Source organism: Triticum urartu, chromosome 2 (assembly GCF_003073215.2).
Source record: "Triticum urartu cultivar G1812 chromosome 2, Tu2.1, whole genome shotgun sequence".
NCBI classification, from domain to species: domain Eukaryota; kingdom Viridiplantae; phylum Streptophyta; class Magnoliopsida; order Poales; family Poaceae; genus Triticum; species Triticum urartu.
In genome coordinates, this window is record NC_053023.1 from 376,496,349 (window position 1) to 376,512,461 (window position 16,113).

The following is a 16,113-nucleotide window of genomic DNA, read 5'->3' on the forward strand; positions in this document are numbered from 1 at the left end:
GGAATCAAAACAAAATGGCTCATCTACTGGCTGCCCGGGCTAGGAGAATGGATGGAATGTACATGGTAGCGGGTGTTCCGGATGATCTAAACGTTGCGCTAGTTGCTGACCTTGTGTTGGCTGAAGAGTAGATTATGTACTCTTTCCCCTCAAAAAAAAGTCTTTGTCTTGGCCATCTCCGATCGGACGTGGCGACAGGAGTGCGAGGGTGTTTATTCTTTCTTGAAGACGTTGTTGCGAAAGGAGTCGGCTTAGTCGTTGGTGTTTATTTCATATCTTGAGTGATCCCGCTATAGTTGTCCATGCCTTGTACTCTGCTCATTAACTAGTGGTTGGGGCCCGCTATTGCGGGCCTCTTGAGAGGTAGATGGGCGGTGCCAGGTGGGAATGCACATCTTCTGATTAGTTTTGTGAGATGTGTCGTATATGTCAAAATACAGATTATGAAAGCAATGACAGATGCAAATGTAAAAATACGATAGAGCAATACAAATGTAGTGCACATTATCACGCTTTGGACGAAATAATACAAATCTTGGGAAAAACGTAGCAGCATAAATATGATTCACGATCGTATGTTGTGTGGAATTGTGAGCGGATAACAATTTCACACAGGAAACAGCTATGACCATGATTACGCCAAGCTATTTAGGTGAGACTATAGAATACTCAAGCTTGCATGCCTGCAGGTCGACTCTAGAGGATCCCGTGACCTTCGGGTTTCACCAACCTTCTGAACCTGAGATAGCACAAATTAGAATGTTACCTCAATGTGATGAAATGCAACCTTTATTACTGGCCTAATGATTTCAAGGGATTAATATAGTAAACCATCTCAGGAAAGATCCAACATTATTCCCAAGAAGAAGCAGTTTCCAAAACAGCAAGATGTATGTATGTCATCAGGAACATTAGAGTCTAAAAAATAAAAGGAACATCCTACGTACAAACCTAAAGGAAACATGATATAAAACTACAACCGAGTGTATTAACTACGTATAGATAAGTCACCAATTAATAGAATATGGACAGAGGACTGGAGAAAACATAATAGTTACTTGTAGGTTGCATTGTCGTTGCTCATGATCAATCAAAATTCAAAAACAAAAAGGTAGAACAACACTGTTTTGTGATAATGCAAAGAACAAAAAGATGGATTTAAAGTTATCGAGCACTGCTAGGAAAATATTGTCTTGAAGAACGAAAGGTAAGAAAGCAATAAAGCAAACGTTGAACCAGTAAAAATATCCTCCAAGCTTTGCCTGAGAAGTGAAAACCCATCGAATATATTCTCGATTGCATATTTGTCTCTGTCGAGGTAGTGACTCTACATGAAGGATCTCCAAAAATTAGAATAAAGTTGCTTTTTCCTTTTTGAGAGTTTGATAGCAAAGCTGCAATGCATCAAAAAATGATTAGACTCGAGAAAAAAAGAAATCTCTGCTGTTTTATAGTCGAAGAACAGGCGTGCGTCCAAAAAAATACAAAAATACTGAATTTGCCGGTGTAAGGAACTTGCAATGATACACTGAACCTCCACCGGCAGAACAAAGAAGCGGCAATCTGCAGAGATCGTACAGCCTGAGATATAACAGGGAAGGAACTGTTAGGGTGGAAAAATTAATCCAAAAGAACTTCATCTGCACAGACCATGACCATCCAAATGTAAACTGAAACAACAAGACTGTTCCAACATTCTAGAGAATCAGAAAAGGCTCTAAGATTATGACACTAGACAAATGACGACCAATAAATTCTCACCACCCTTGCAAGCAATTTGACAAATACTTCGTCTCCATTGATTGATCACCTTTTGCTTGCCCTCTCATCTATCAAATAAAAAATTCCAAAAGTCACAATCAAGAAAAAACAGTATCCATTTATTAGGAACTTGAATCCAGAACCGGGGAAACCAAGGAAGGAGCCATTGTACCAGAGATTCGTCGTGGAACGGCTCTTTCTGCCGCCGCCTGTCGTTTTATCCAAACTCATGGACCGTGAATCAACTACTGAACCAACTTAAAAACCATAGAAATTAAGGGAGGGGAAGAGGAGGAAGACCATACCGTCAAGAAGGTCGATGTCGAGGAGAAAGAACCAAGGGACGCAACAGATGGCATCGTAGCCGTCGTCGACGAGCTAGCGGCACTGCAGCTCACCGCCCGGCCAATCCAAAAGTACTTTACTGTGTACCGATTGTGAAAAATCCAAATCCACAGGGCATCCTGATATGCATATCCCTCATGATCACAAAATGAGTTATAGCTCTAACTTTTCTAAATGCTGATGTGAGTACCTCGAGCAGTGGTGGCGGCAGTGGGAGGCGGGATGGGAAGAGAGCACGGAAGGTGAGAAGGAGACCAACACCGGTGCCGTGGACAGACGGCGAGCAGCAGCGGCGGATGCTCCTGCCGAGGAAGACGGTGATGGAGTTGCGGACCACCACCGCAACTCGAGTTGCTTTAGTTTGAGACGTCTAAATTGCCCCGAGGGCACAGTTTAGCTAGTTTAGAACTGGATTTTGACAGACTGGGCAATGGAGACTGAGCCACCAACTATCTCGATCTCCCATGGAGATGGTCTATTTTGGCTGTTACAGTCTGAGCCATCATCCCATCTTACCTGAACAAGAGGGCATCATTTCAGTTCACAGATAACCAGTGAACCGTCCGACTATAAATTCATGCTTGATAAGAAGGTACAACTCTTAATGCATCTTCAGTGATCTACATCTAGAGCAAATTAGGACATAACTCCTCATATCAATTCATTTTTCTAATTAGACATTTTCATAACCATGCTATGTTTAAAAAAGTACCCCTACCCAAAAGTTAAAATCTACAAAAGTGCATTTCAGGCTCCATGGGAACACACTTTTTTGTAAGGATGTAAGATGGATAGGCAAGTTGCTCTAAATAAATTTCAGGGTGAATGAACCTGAATGTGACGGTGGGCCTTGGCACACTGTGTCACTTTAAAGCCTCACCAGGAGCATTTTAAGCCAAATTCATGGTCAGACAACATAAAAGGTCCGAAAGAAAATACATGTTTCTAGAATACTGCAAGGAAATCCAAAGATAATAGTGTTCTGAATTGCTAAGAACATAAATGCTTAATACAAACGATCGGAATACCTACCAGCAGGCTTTTCCATTTTGAACCAATCCACCTAATGGGGTCTACTTCATTAATACCTGTAATCATTCTAGATCGCCTACAAAACAGGAAGTAAACTCAGTAGATATTGTACAAAACAAAATTTCAGTTGAGTAGAATGAGACAGACCTCTCATTAACATCTTGACTCCTGTACTGAATCTTAAATCTCATTCTAATACAAAATGGACGATTCAAGCTCTTCAGGCACTTCCAGTACGGAACAATAAATCCGAATGCAGTAGGCCTGTAGAGAGTTCAATAAATGCAGATTCAAAATCTTTATGTATGTTTTGTGCTCACCAAACGTAAAAGGAATAGCTTTTCTATGGTTCCAGTGAACAGGTTTTACTCGTCTTTTGTAGTTACATATTATAAGCTATTTTATTGATGAAAAATATGACATATATGTGCCCAGCCTAAAAACCTACAAATATAACCAGGGTGCTATCATACTGTTAGAATTAGATACTGATAGTTTTGCTTCAAAATCATAATTAATGATAGGACTGCAGAGAGCAGTTTGACCATTATTTCAAAGACACAACTTTTGTAAGGTGCTGTGTTAATAGCACAATAAAAAGAACAAACACTATAAGTTGCAAATGCATGATCCAACCCATATTAGTAAATTTTGGGCAGTATAAATAAACTTGCTTATGGAACATAGGTTGTGGTGTAGGGGAAGGTTGCCAACGAAACCTATGCCAGTTCAGAAAAGGGCTAAACAAAAGAAAGAGAACAAGAACAATGGCTTACAGAAATAACTACTTGTGAGCTCAAAGTGGAAATTTCGGACAGTTGAAGCCACATCTTCCATATACTACTATTTAACAATGCTCACTAAAATAGTCCTCCATGATATAATAGGCATGTGTGTTTGAAGACTAAATAGCAGTTACAGAGAGCTTCTTCAGTGGACTTTCTTTGCCTCCGAATTTGCAGGAACCAATGTGTTCAAACTAATATTTAATGTCTCTAGACTAAGGCAAGCATGCAGTATTGACATCTCAAGTTACAGCGCTCAGTCAAGGAGATCCTCAAGTAGTTGTGGAACCTCCCGAAGGAATCAACAAGCATATCCGATGAGGGTGTTTCCACTGGTAGCGCTTCTGGCTTTGTAGCACAACAAGTCGAATATGCATTGGAGCACTGGCTCTGTAGCACAACAAGTCGAATATGCATTGGAGCACCTATTGCTGTAGGTGACTCTGGTTGAAGCGGAAGTGCTTGTCAGACTTCGGAGTCCTAACCTCAGAGCATCAACTTGCAAAGTTTTGGTTAACCTGTTATACAGAAACATCGAAGCTGATACACGAAAAGGCTTAATTTTCTCGACGAATCCACCGACTACGGAAAAAAAAACTCCACAAGGCTAGTCCAGCAAATTTGATCGTATCGAAAACTGCTAGCTCATCTCCAAATCGACATTGAAAAAAAAAATCCGCACAATCGAGCAGAACGGAGGATAGATAGACCGCGGGTCTGGGAAGGCACCTGGTGGTCGAGGACGTCGAGGCGGCGGAGCTGGTGGTGTAGCCATTTCCCGGCGACGGGAGAGGAGAGGGGGCAGGGGGTGGGAGCAGCAGCGGGCTGCGGGACGGTGGGGGAGCAGCTCGAGTTGAGCGTGATGATGTCCTCGGATGCCGTCTCTCATCAGCATCGCACTCACCTTGGGGAACCCGCGCGTGGAGCTAGTCCGGCGACGCCGCTGAAGAGGAACGTCCATGAGGCGGAGCCACACGTGGGCGGGACGAGCCACCGCAGGCCGCCAAAGCCTCGCCGGCGACGAAGGGGACGCCGCGCCCGTAACCCTAGCCATGGCTGAGGGTCGGCAGCGAGCGCGGGAGGCCGGATCTGGAGGGATGGGAGGAAGGAGCAGAGCGAGGGAAGGTCTTCAGTCTGCCACCCGCTGTCGGACTCGACGGAATCGGCCGGCGCGAGTGGCCGTGGCGGCGGCGGCGGCGAGGAGTCGCGGGGGAGAGAGGGCTCACGAGAGAGGAGAGAGAGAGAGGAGGCTTGCCTATGGGGACGGGGGCTGGGAGCTGGCCAATCTCTCTCTCTCTTGCTTCTCAACGAATCGAACTTTTTTGTCCCGTACCTAGTCCGACGTGTACATTGTGAGAGGGCGCACATTGTGCGCACGTTAATGCTTCTCGATGTAGTATTTAGCATCACTGCTTTGCATTAACTTTAATAAAAATGGAAATGTGCATAATAATGATGTAGAGGCTGGTGTTTTCAACCTCTCTTTTTTTTGTGGAGGGGGGGGGGGGGGGGGTTGCGCTCATTGTGAGAAGAAAGAATCTTGATTAAACATGTCTACCAATTATTTGTTAATCTTATCCTATTCAACAATATCATCCAAATTGGAAAGCTGAAGAAATAACATTTTTTCTTAGAACATAAGGTGACACACAGTATATACACTACCAAACCCTAGGCGGGCATCATTTGATATATAACAACAAATTACCAATGTGTGTGGATGTCTGGATCCAAAAACAGTTGACTAATGAAAATGCTGTTAGTTGTCAACCACTAGTCGACTACTAGTAGGGTCACTGTGCCAGTTCAAGGCTTCGACCCTGGTATGCAAAAAAAAAGATTAGAATCATGGAAACAATGTGTAAAGGCATGTTTCGATGAAAGTGAAGTACAAAAAGGATTGAATTGTAAGTGAGCATATGTATGAGGTGGAGGATCATAACACAAGGGGGGGGGGTATCTATTCAGATTTCGATTGGATGGGCTTCATGAGAACCCGCTACTCAATTCTCGTGAACAACCAAAAACAAGGTCGGCTTGATGTATCCTTCTGTGTGGTTTTCATGTCAAATCTACATTAAAAGAAAAGTCGCTCAAATTTCTAGTCTCTTTTATCTTGTGTTTTATCCATGTACTCACGTTGTGATAATTCTTCAGTGAGGGGAGCAATGCGGATCGGCTATAGCGACATGAATCCATGTGGAGCGGATAGTCAAAATGGTGTTTACCCGCGATGGATGATGATGTAGTCTTCGTATCGGCCCTCTCTCACCTTATGCTGTTTTGTCCTTCCTTTGAGATTGCTTTATGCCTTCATTTGGATGTAATAAGTGTGATATGTATGATGTGTATATCTTATTATGTAGAGGTAGGTGTAAATATTTTGTTGATTGTATTATCTTGTTGTGATTTATCTTTTAAAAGGGTTGATACATTTATTGAATCACTAAAAACTCTACTTATCAAAGAATATTCTTTCCTTTGAGAATTGTTGAACCAAAGAGGCCTGTCCTAGTATGACCCACTCGCATGCCACCTAAGTGTTCAGTTAGGCATCATACAACCGAATTGGGTCCGATGGTGAGGGTGTGTGAGAGCACCAGTTCCCTCCGTGTGCTGCCACTGCAGGGCTGATAAAAGCTTTGCTCGAAGATCGAATGGCGTGCACTCTGTTAGAAGAACAAAACGAGTTTATGATCTGTTCTATTTCCAACATCATTTGAGACTTAGACCTTAATTGGGTTGGTCTTTCAACAATTTCTCCTGCCATTGGTTCCTCCTTCTATGAATGGTGGTCATCGATGAGGAATTGTGCATCGTCCTGCCATCCATCAAGAAGAAGAAGATGAACTGCATCGTTATCTTGTTCAGTTTGAAAGGAACACAATAGCAACATGTTCGAGAAGAAGCATAACTCAATTGACCACCCAATTGGTCAAGTGAAGTGCGGACCCTATTGTTGATACAAGGCTGGCCCTATGTCTCGAGTTTGTGTTTAGCCAAGGTGTTAGGGCATATTTCTCCCTTAGTGGTTTTGGTGATTGATGACAATGCATTTGCGAACTAATAGTGTGCATTGAGAATTTCAGATAATCTATCTTATGGCACAAGACGATTGGAACCCCTCTGGATATTGATAAAGATGGTGTTTTCTTGCGTTTCTTTTTTGGTGGACTTGAGTCGTAGGAACGCCGTACTATTAAGAGGGGGTCCGCTTCAGAAAGGTTTGGGTGGAATCAACACGTACACTATCTCTGCACCCTCGTTATTTCCCGACAATTGATCTTGTCCTTCCTTGTGTTTAAACCTTGATAAAAAAGACTAAGCGGTAGTACCGCTCTGTGCAACGGTAGTACCGCTGCAGCGATACTGCCGCTGTGCAGTATGGCTCCTACTTCTGCCTAATTTATTGGTTCTATAAACGGGCGGTAGTGGAGTGGCAATTCGCCACGGTAGTACCTCTCATGTTTTACTACGGGGCTAACTAGCTCTCAACTACCGCGAGTTTACGAGACACCTATAAGTTAAGCGGAAGTACTGCCGCTAGCCATTGTAGTACCGCTCCAGTGGAACTACCGCTGGCTAGTACCGCGGCGTGTACCGCTTATTTTTCTATTCTGGAATGGTTCTGTTCCACGAGCGTTAGTAGGGCGGCAGTACCACTCCTTGCAGTACTACTGCCCTGCCCAAACCTACTACCGCTGGTATCGGCTATAGCTTAACTCCATGCGGTAGTACCACTGGAGGGCGTGGTAGTACTGCTCCTGCAGCACCATCGCTCCCCTGACTTGCTTAGGTTGAATTATGCGGCCAATACTTCCGTGCCAATGGATGTACCGCTCACCCGAGCGGTACTACCGCTTATGCACGGGCTGTGGGAGCATAATGGTTGGATTCCTTCTTCCACTATAAAAAAGAGTCTTCTTTCTCTAAGTTGACTACCTCTTCCTTCTCCAAGCTCAATTGTTGCTCCAAAGATCATTCTTGCCCGACCTCTCTCCCTAGCCAATCAAACTTGTTGATTCTCTAGGAATTGCTTGAGAAGGCCTAGATCTACACTTCCACCAAGAGAAATTTGATTCCTCTTAGTGTTTGAGCACCCTAGACGATTGAGGTCACATGGGAGCCAAATTCCATTGTGGCGAAGCTTCGTGGTGTTGTTGGGAGCCTCCAATTCGGTTGTCGAGAGCGCCCCAACCTTGTTTGTAAAGGTCCGGTTGCCGCCTTCAAGTGCGCCACTAGTGGAATCATGGCATCTCGCATTGTGTGAGGGCGCAAGGAGAATACAGTGGCCCTAGTGGCTTCTTGGGGAGCATTGTGCCTCCACACCGCTCCAATAGAGACGTACTTCCTCTCAAAGGGAAGGAACTTCGGTAACACATCTTGATGAGGACATCAATACCATTGTTACACCCACAGCCCTTGCTGCTATACATACTGGACCAATTACTAGAGCTCGCGCACGCCAATTAAATTACCAGGTACTTTCGTTTCTTGGTAACGATTCTAATGTTCGTGAGAATATGATGCTGCCTAAATTGGATACATTTGTTTTGCTTACAAATGAAGGGCCTAGCTTGGACAAGAAAGATGAACCTTGGAGCAAGTTCAAGCATGGAGATGATGGCATGCGCAAGGGGAACAAGAACAGAGTTACAAGTGATGATTTCAGGACTTTGAAGCCACCATAATGAGTGCATGAAGCCTTGGACGAAATATACAAGATGCCACTTCATAAATTTTGTCCAGAGGCTATTCTAGGTGCTGCATCACCTTATTATTGTGCTATGCCCATGTAATTTCGAAATACTTGAGTATATGCTATTTTTAGAGTCCGTGTGTGTGGGGAAACAAGAGTTAGGGTTGGTTTCGGACCCCTCCTCCAAAGGCCACGAAATTCCCCCCTCTTCCTCCATATATACAACCCTTAGGGCATCGTTTAGACTATGGATTTTATTTAGATTGAAAGTTCGCCACAGCTACAACTTCGCGTACTTCGTTTGTGTTCAACGACCAGACCAATACGTCACAGAACCCCACTTGATCAATAAAGCTTTCCTCTTATATTCGCAATATCTAGATTACAATTTCAGTTTCTTTCTTGTTCTTCGTTTTCTTGCAGGAAATAGACCCTCATGGTCAGGTTGATCATGCTCCGGCGTGGTCAATAACCTCTCGGAGTTGGTTTAGAGATTGCTAAGGCACGACGTCCTCGCTCGTTTTAGTCGGATCATCAAAGTCTACTCCACCATAAACGATAGCCACCATCTCATCGAAAGATGGTACACCTTTGCCTCTATCAAGTGGTATCAGATTTCCAGGGTGCTCGGTGAGATTTTACAAATTTTCGTATTTAGATCGAGTTTGTTCTTCATACCTAGAGTCCGTGAAAAAGCCAAAAAAATAAGGTTAGTTCATCATATCCGAACCAATCTGAGCCTTTGCATGATCTTTTTAGGGTTTTTTCTTTGTTCAAATTTGTGGTTGCATCGTCGTGTCTAGTTGCTGGTCTTAGCGTCTAGTCCTTTGGAGTTTCAAGTTCTGTCACAGTTTGTCACGCCGCCGCCGCACCATCTTCATCGTTGCTGCCATATACCACCACCGCTGCCATATCCTACCACTGCTGCCATATACCACCACCGCTACCATATCCCACCAACGCTGCCATATACCATCACCGCTGCCATATCCTACCACCATATATCCACCACCAATCTGATTTCTTTTCATATTAGGTTTGTTTTCGAGACCCATCTATTTTCCGATTCGTGTTTCCTTGCCTGGGTAGGTTTCGGAAAAAAGTGTCTGGAGACCCCGGGCAGTTTTTAGGCCAAAATTTCAGCGATCGAAAATATTTTTTCCCTATCCTATTTTTAGATCCCAAGGAGCGTTTTGAGACACTCGCCATCATAGTCATTTTTTGTTGCATTTTTCATCATCGCTGCCCTGATTTGAAAAAAAATAGTACAAAAAATTTCGTGCCTATCCTATTATTTTGAATTGGGAAGAGTTTTGAGACACTCGCCATTACAGTGTATTTTCACAAAAAAGGAGCGCAAAAAAAGAGCGCAAAAAACTAAGAGTGTGCTTTTCCCTTGTTTACGTGTCGCGCCGTGATTTTGTAGTGTTCTAGGCTCGCGTCTCTAGTACGGTCTAGCCTAGGACCAGCACAGTACCGTCGTTGAGCGTTTATTCAACTTAGCATCTCTGAATTGATTATTGCTGACCCTTTTTGCTACCATATTATAAGCCTTCCCAGGTCCACATATATCGGTGATTTGGGAACGGGGGTACCCAGACTTGCCTGCATGCGGCCCACGGCGTGGCTCCATCGATGGCCTGGTATGACCCATCTTCAACATCAACAACTCAAGACCCCCGTGAGGGGCCAAGCCTTGCGAGGCGGACGACACCGAGAATCCCGCGGAGGGGGGGGGGCTTCTCAGGCTCGCTCCCGAGGAGCGGAGATTTCTATGCAAGGTTCACCTCGCGAGGTTCAGATGACGTGAGCCATGACGATCAAGGCCAGGCGGGCGCCAGCGGGCGTAGTGTACTAGTTTCCTATTTGGTGCTAAGGAGGCAAGCGCAAACGCGGAGTCGCGAGGAATCAAGCAAAGGCTTCCATTCCAGTGCAACAAGACCAAGACCGCCAAGACGGCAGGACAGAGATCATCGCTGAGCCCACCATGGCGTCACCACCAGAGGCTTTTGCGGACGAACACTACTTTTGTCAAGGTAGCATGTACTACTTGTCTCCCTTCAAATTTGGCCGTTGTGGGATCCCTTCCCGCCTTCATTTGGGAAGGACCAAGACCACTATAAATAGGACCTAGCCACCACCATAGAGTGGGACAGATCATTCAGACCATCCTCATGCCCACCAGCTCATCGAGCACAAGAACGCCTCTGCTCTTGAGGTTGTTCTCCACTGTACTAGTTCATCCTCAGCCCCTCGAGGCCAATCCACCACAAAGCAGGAGTAGGGTTTTACACTGGAAGGTGGCCCGAACCTGGGTAAACTACTGTGTCTCTTTCCGATCTGGTTCATCGAGCTAGGCCGTGAGATTAGCGAGCGGGCAGACTGGGGAGGACGAGTTCTTCGCACGCACCCCAGAGTTCGAACCTCTCAAGGGTCTGCGGAACCCGAAATCCGACAGTTGGCATGCCAGGTAGGGGTGCATCGGAGCCTCTCTTCCACCGGGCGACTCGCCACCGTTCCACCGCTTCCATGGCTGACGCCCGTCGAGCCCATGCTGAGCGTCGGGCCTCCCTCACCGCCCGCATCACCCAGACGGCGCCTGCTGGTGGGCCTCCCCTTCGTTCTCCATCGCCTGCCGCCAACGCATCTACCGGCCCAGCGGGGCACGAACAGCAAGCTTCGTCACTGCACCCCTCTGTGCGGCATGATGGGCGCACCGCTACCCCATCGCTGGCTCCGGCTGGTTCGTCGTCCCATGCTCGTCGTGGGGAGGCAGACGCATAGGCTGCGTTGCTCAGGGCATGCGAGCTCCTGCGCTACCGCCCCGTCGATGACCTCTACGAAGACTGGCTGGACCGCATCGCCGAGCTTGTCAGCGTTGGTGGGGGCTCTCCTGCACCGTCTCCCTCGCTGCCTCACCAGCCGCCTGCTGCGGGTGGCATAGCCCACGGAGCACCTCCTCCACCTCCCCATCAAGACGCCATCGTGGAGCCAAGGCGCGAAGTCCTGTGACGCGGCCCACCGCGTAGGGCGCCGACGCGTGAAGAAGAAAGCTGCCAGGTGGTCCAGCGGCCGCAAGAAGATGCTCGTGCACTCTCAGCACTGCCACGTCAAGACCGCACGTCGCCTGTGGCGGTGGCGCGCGAGTGCCAAGATCAGGATCCACCTCCACGACGGGCCCCCGTGACCACAGCGGGTTGCCACGCCTTCACTCCGGAGCTGCGCAGCGTCGTTTGGCCGGGGAAGTTCAAGCCCGACCTGCCTCCACACCACGACGGCACCCCCGACCCCGTTGAGTTCCTACAGCTCTACGAGCTGAGCGTCGAGGCGGCTAACGGTGACAAGAAGGTTATGGCGAACTGGTTTCCCATGGCCCTCAAGGATGGCGCGCGCTCGTGGCTCCTGAAAGTGCCCGCAGGATCGATCTCCTCCTGGGACAAGATGTGCGAGCGTTTCGTCACCAACTTCCAGGGCACGCGCGACCGCCCACCAGCTACGGGTGACCTGCGGCGCATCAAGCAACAGCTAGGGGAGACCCTGCAGAAGTACATCCAGCGCTTCAACAACGTTCGTCTCAAGATCCCCAAGGTGTCGGACGAGGCCATCATCTCCGCATTCACTGATGGAGTCCGGGATGTCAAGATGAAGGAGGAGCTCACCATACACGAGGACATGTGCACGGCTCCGGAGATGTTCAGCATGGCGACCAAGTGTGTGAGAGATGAGGAGGGGTGCCTCTCCCTTCTCGAGCTCCCTGAAGCTGACCCAGAAGATAAGAAAGCCAAGGCCAAGGACGTGAAGCACAAGGGAGCGGCCGTGCTCGCAGCTAAACTGGAGATGAAGCGCGACTGCGACCACCCGGAGTCGTCCAAGGGCAGCCGCCCGTTCTGCGTCTTCCACAACATGCACAGCCACAACACGAACGACTGTCAGGAGCTCAGGGCCATCCGTGACGGGCGCCTCGGTCGCCGCCCTGAGCGCAACGATCGAGGCTACGACCCCGGAGGATGCTGAAGTGGAGGATGCTGGGACGACCGCGGCCCCCGCCAGGAGTGGTGCGATCAGCCTCTATGAGGACCGTTGGCAGGGACAGCCTCGCGAGGGCCCCTGGAGAGACCAGACTCATGAGGACCGTCCTTAGGGCAACGTTGGGCTTCCTCCGCTGCCACCGCCACCAAGAAGGAACGACGACCATCATCAGGACGAGGGAGCTGGGGGATTCCAGGAGCCTTGTGATGTCGCTTGCATCCTAGGCGGCACTCAGGTCCCTGCCTCCCATCGCATCTTCAAGCAGTTTGCTCGTGAGGTGAACGCGACCCTCCCCAAGCTCGAGGCTACGCGTCCGCTCAGGTGGTCCAAGTGCACCATCACCTTCAGCTCGTCCGACCAGCTCAAGTGCGCAGCAACTGTCGGCGCTCTCCCGATGCTCTGCTCGCCAACCATCAGCAACGTCCTCGTCACCAAGACTCTCATCGATGGCAGTGCGGGGCTCAACGTTCTTTACATCGAGACGTTCGACCGGCTCCAGGTGCCCTACGACCAGCTGCAACCCACCACGCCCTTTTCAGGAGTGACTGATGACTCCACCACCCTGATAGGGCAGATCTGCCTCCCTGTCACCTTCGGCACCCGCGACAACTACCGCACAGAGCTCATCAACTTCGACGTCGCCCACATCCATCTTCCTTACAACGCCATCCTTGGGTATCTGGCCCTGGCCAAGTTCATGGCAGTGACTCATCATGGTTACAATGTGCTAAAGATGCCAGGAAGCCGCGACATCATCACGGTCGCCTACGAGAAGAAGGACGCAGTGTGCTCTCTTGAGCGCGCCTACCAGGCTGCGAGAGTCGAGAATCCAGATGATGAAGGCATCATCTACCCTCCTGAGGCTATCCCCAAGAAGAAGAAGCAGTTGTTCCGCCAAGAACCTCAGGGGAGCGGTGTGTCTAGCGTCACCGCCTCAGAACCTACACCCACGGATGGGGCGCCTCCCTCTCTCACATAGGAAGGCGCCCGACGCCTCTCTCAGGCTGGGCACAGGGGCTCTCCTCTGGAGGGCTTCTGACCTAGCCAATGTCACGAGGGAGGCACTCGGGCACCACGTGGAGGCGTGCTTCAGCGCGCGTTTCCGCCAGGAGGGCACAAGGCACGAGGCGCCAGGTGCTCAAGAATTCATCACCAAGACAACCGAGGAGCTTCAAGAGGAGAGAGCCATGCACGACGACCGTCGCCCACCACCCGGCGCGGCTCCTTGTCCTGGGAGGACAGCGAGCTGCGTGCCTGCGTCGATATCCCTGGGCTCAACAGGGCCGCGTCTCAGGAGCGCTTTTGGCCATCGCGCGATGGCCGGAGCGAGCCCCCCCACAGCTACGTTCGCATGCCTTTTGGCTTACCGAACATGGTTGTTACGTTCCAGCGCCACATGCGGAGCGTCCTAGCAGCTCAGGAGGCCAGGCACCATGCGGTCCTGACGGAAATGGCGACGGTTCTTCACGAGCCTCCCGGGCTGCCGGAGCCTCCCGAGGTTCAGGACCTAGGTGGCTCATGAGGAGCGACTTCCTCAGCGTGCGTCTTCAGTGTCTTTAAGTACTTCAACATCCCTTCAGCAATGGTGCCAGGTGACGTTTTCTGCTTCATTCAGGTGGGGGCGCCCCTCGGGCTGCATTATACCCATATCGCGTGGGTCTGTCCCTGTGACATGTATCATTCTTGTATCTTCTAGTCATTCAGTTGGGGGCGCCCCTCGGGCTACATCATCCCCAGGCCGCATGGGTCTGTCCCTATGGCATGTATTGTTTTTCCACATCTATTAGAGCTAGCTCTACCCTATGCATGAGATGATTTATGTTATCACCCGCTTGCCTGGTGTCTTGTCGCCCTTCCTGGCCTCCCGCGCCGCTGACCGGCCTCTTTCTCATCCCGCAACGGGGGCTACACATGCTGGCACGACGCTTGTGCTCGGGTCTGTCCCTGCAACGCTGATAAATCTAAGGGATCGAGCTCTGGCTCACGGCTCGCCCCACGCACGTCACCTCACCAGGTCCTTAGTGCCTCCATCTCCTTGCGGAAAGATCAGCGGCAAGACAACAAGCACGTCAACGAGTTATGCTCTCCTCTCAGACTAACACGTAGGAATCCCAGGAGCTCGGATGCAGGCGGCCCCGCCGCCCGCCCCTTTTTCACGCAATTCACTTGCACGTTAAAGTGGGGGCTCCTGAGCACCGCACCCCAGGAGCTCCTACTAACTCTCCAGCCCTCACCCCCTGGCCTTGACCACGGTATCACGACCTGGCATACTAGCGGCGGCTGAGCCTCGTTTGAGGGTTGGGACCCGAGGATGTAGAGTGCTTAGATGAGAGGGGAAGAGGGAGGCCGGCGTGAGCCCTGCCTGGAAGCATCACCAGTAAGGTGCAATCAGGCACTGCGTGAAGGAATCTCCTCAGGCTCGCTAAGATAAGTCACCCATACATGTCAGTGCGAACTTCACTGTCTGATGCTTTCACCCCCTGTGATCTCACTCCGGCAATGCCACTTCCCTTTTCGGCCTCCAGGGAGCTGCTTGCACGCCAAAGGGGACCTCTTGAGCATCGCGCCTCAGGAGCTCTTACCGGACCTCGGGCCGCTCACCTCCTGGCCTTGACCATGGCATCACGACCTGGCATACCAGCGACAACCGAAGCCTGCCTGAGGACTGGGACCTGCTGGCGTAGAGCGCAAAGCTACTGCAAGAAAGAAAAGGGGAAACAATGCCGAAGCAAGATACACAGCTGCAACCTTATACTAGGAGTAACAAACTTTGGAGCAAAAGCATTACAGTTCTTTTTACATACCCCCACGGGGTTTGTCACGATCTTGCGCAGCAAAACAAAAGAAGGAAGCCTCAAGGGACCCCGACTGATGTGCATCATTGACGACGCCCAGTGGACGCCGCGGCCGCGCTCCGGGCGCGGCATGAGCTCGGAGGCATGTAGCTATCGTCGCTGGACTCCTAGGATTCGTTGGGCTCAGGAGAGTCGTTGGATTCCCACAACTCGCCGCTGCTACTGGAGGGGTTGTCGGTGAGGCCGGAGGCGGGCTCAACGCCCACGGTCGTGCCGCACGAGCTGCCTCCTCCGGGGCAGCACTCTAGCCGTCGGCCTTCCTCATCAAAGACCTTGAAGAGCAATGTGGAGGCGCCACCGTATTTGGAATGGATGGCAAGGGCCCCTTCTGGGCGGCAGGTGCAGGCGACCTCGCGCCATCCTCGGGTCATGAAGATGCCGCCCGGGGGGATGACCTAGACCTCCGCCCTCGTGGCCAGGCTGCAGCACCCGGCGTGCTGCGGCCACAACTCGATCGCCCCCCTCGGCGGCATCTCCTCGGCGACGAACCGCGGGAACTGGATCCACATGCGCAGCGGCATTGCCGCCCACACCACGAACTCACGCGAGGAGCCCTTGGCGTGGGTTCGCGGTCCGGCTGGCCGTGTAGCTCCAGCTTGGTCACTGT

The 16,113-nt window shown here is 50.0% G+C and overlaps 1 long non-coding RNA gene across 6 annotated transcripts; it reads right to left on the reverse strand.

Annotated features, from left to right (window-relative positions):
- Positions 1-708: 708 nt before the first annotated feature.
- LOC125537370 lies at positions 709-5,227 on the reverse strand. 6 transcript variants are annotated; one of them, XR_007295842.1, is made up of 5 exons: positions 4,653-5,227; positions 3,286-4,441; positions 3,139-3,214; positions 2,297-2,622; positions 709-2,225 (listed from the first exon to the last, which is right to left on the reverse strand). It is a non-coding gene; the product is annotated as an uncharacterized LOC125537370 (long non-coding RNA). The 6 variants fall into 6 exon arrangements; XR_007295841.1 differs by having other exon boundaries at positions 709-1,581; positions 1,762-2,225; positions 3,286-5,224; XR_007295840.1 differs by having other exon boundaries at positions 3,286-3,402; positions 4,653-5,223.
- Between the last annotated feature and the right edge of the window lie 10,886 nt (positions 5,228-16,113).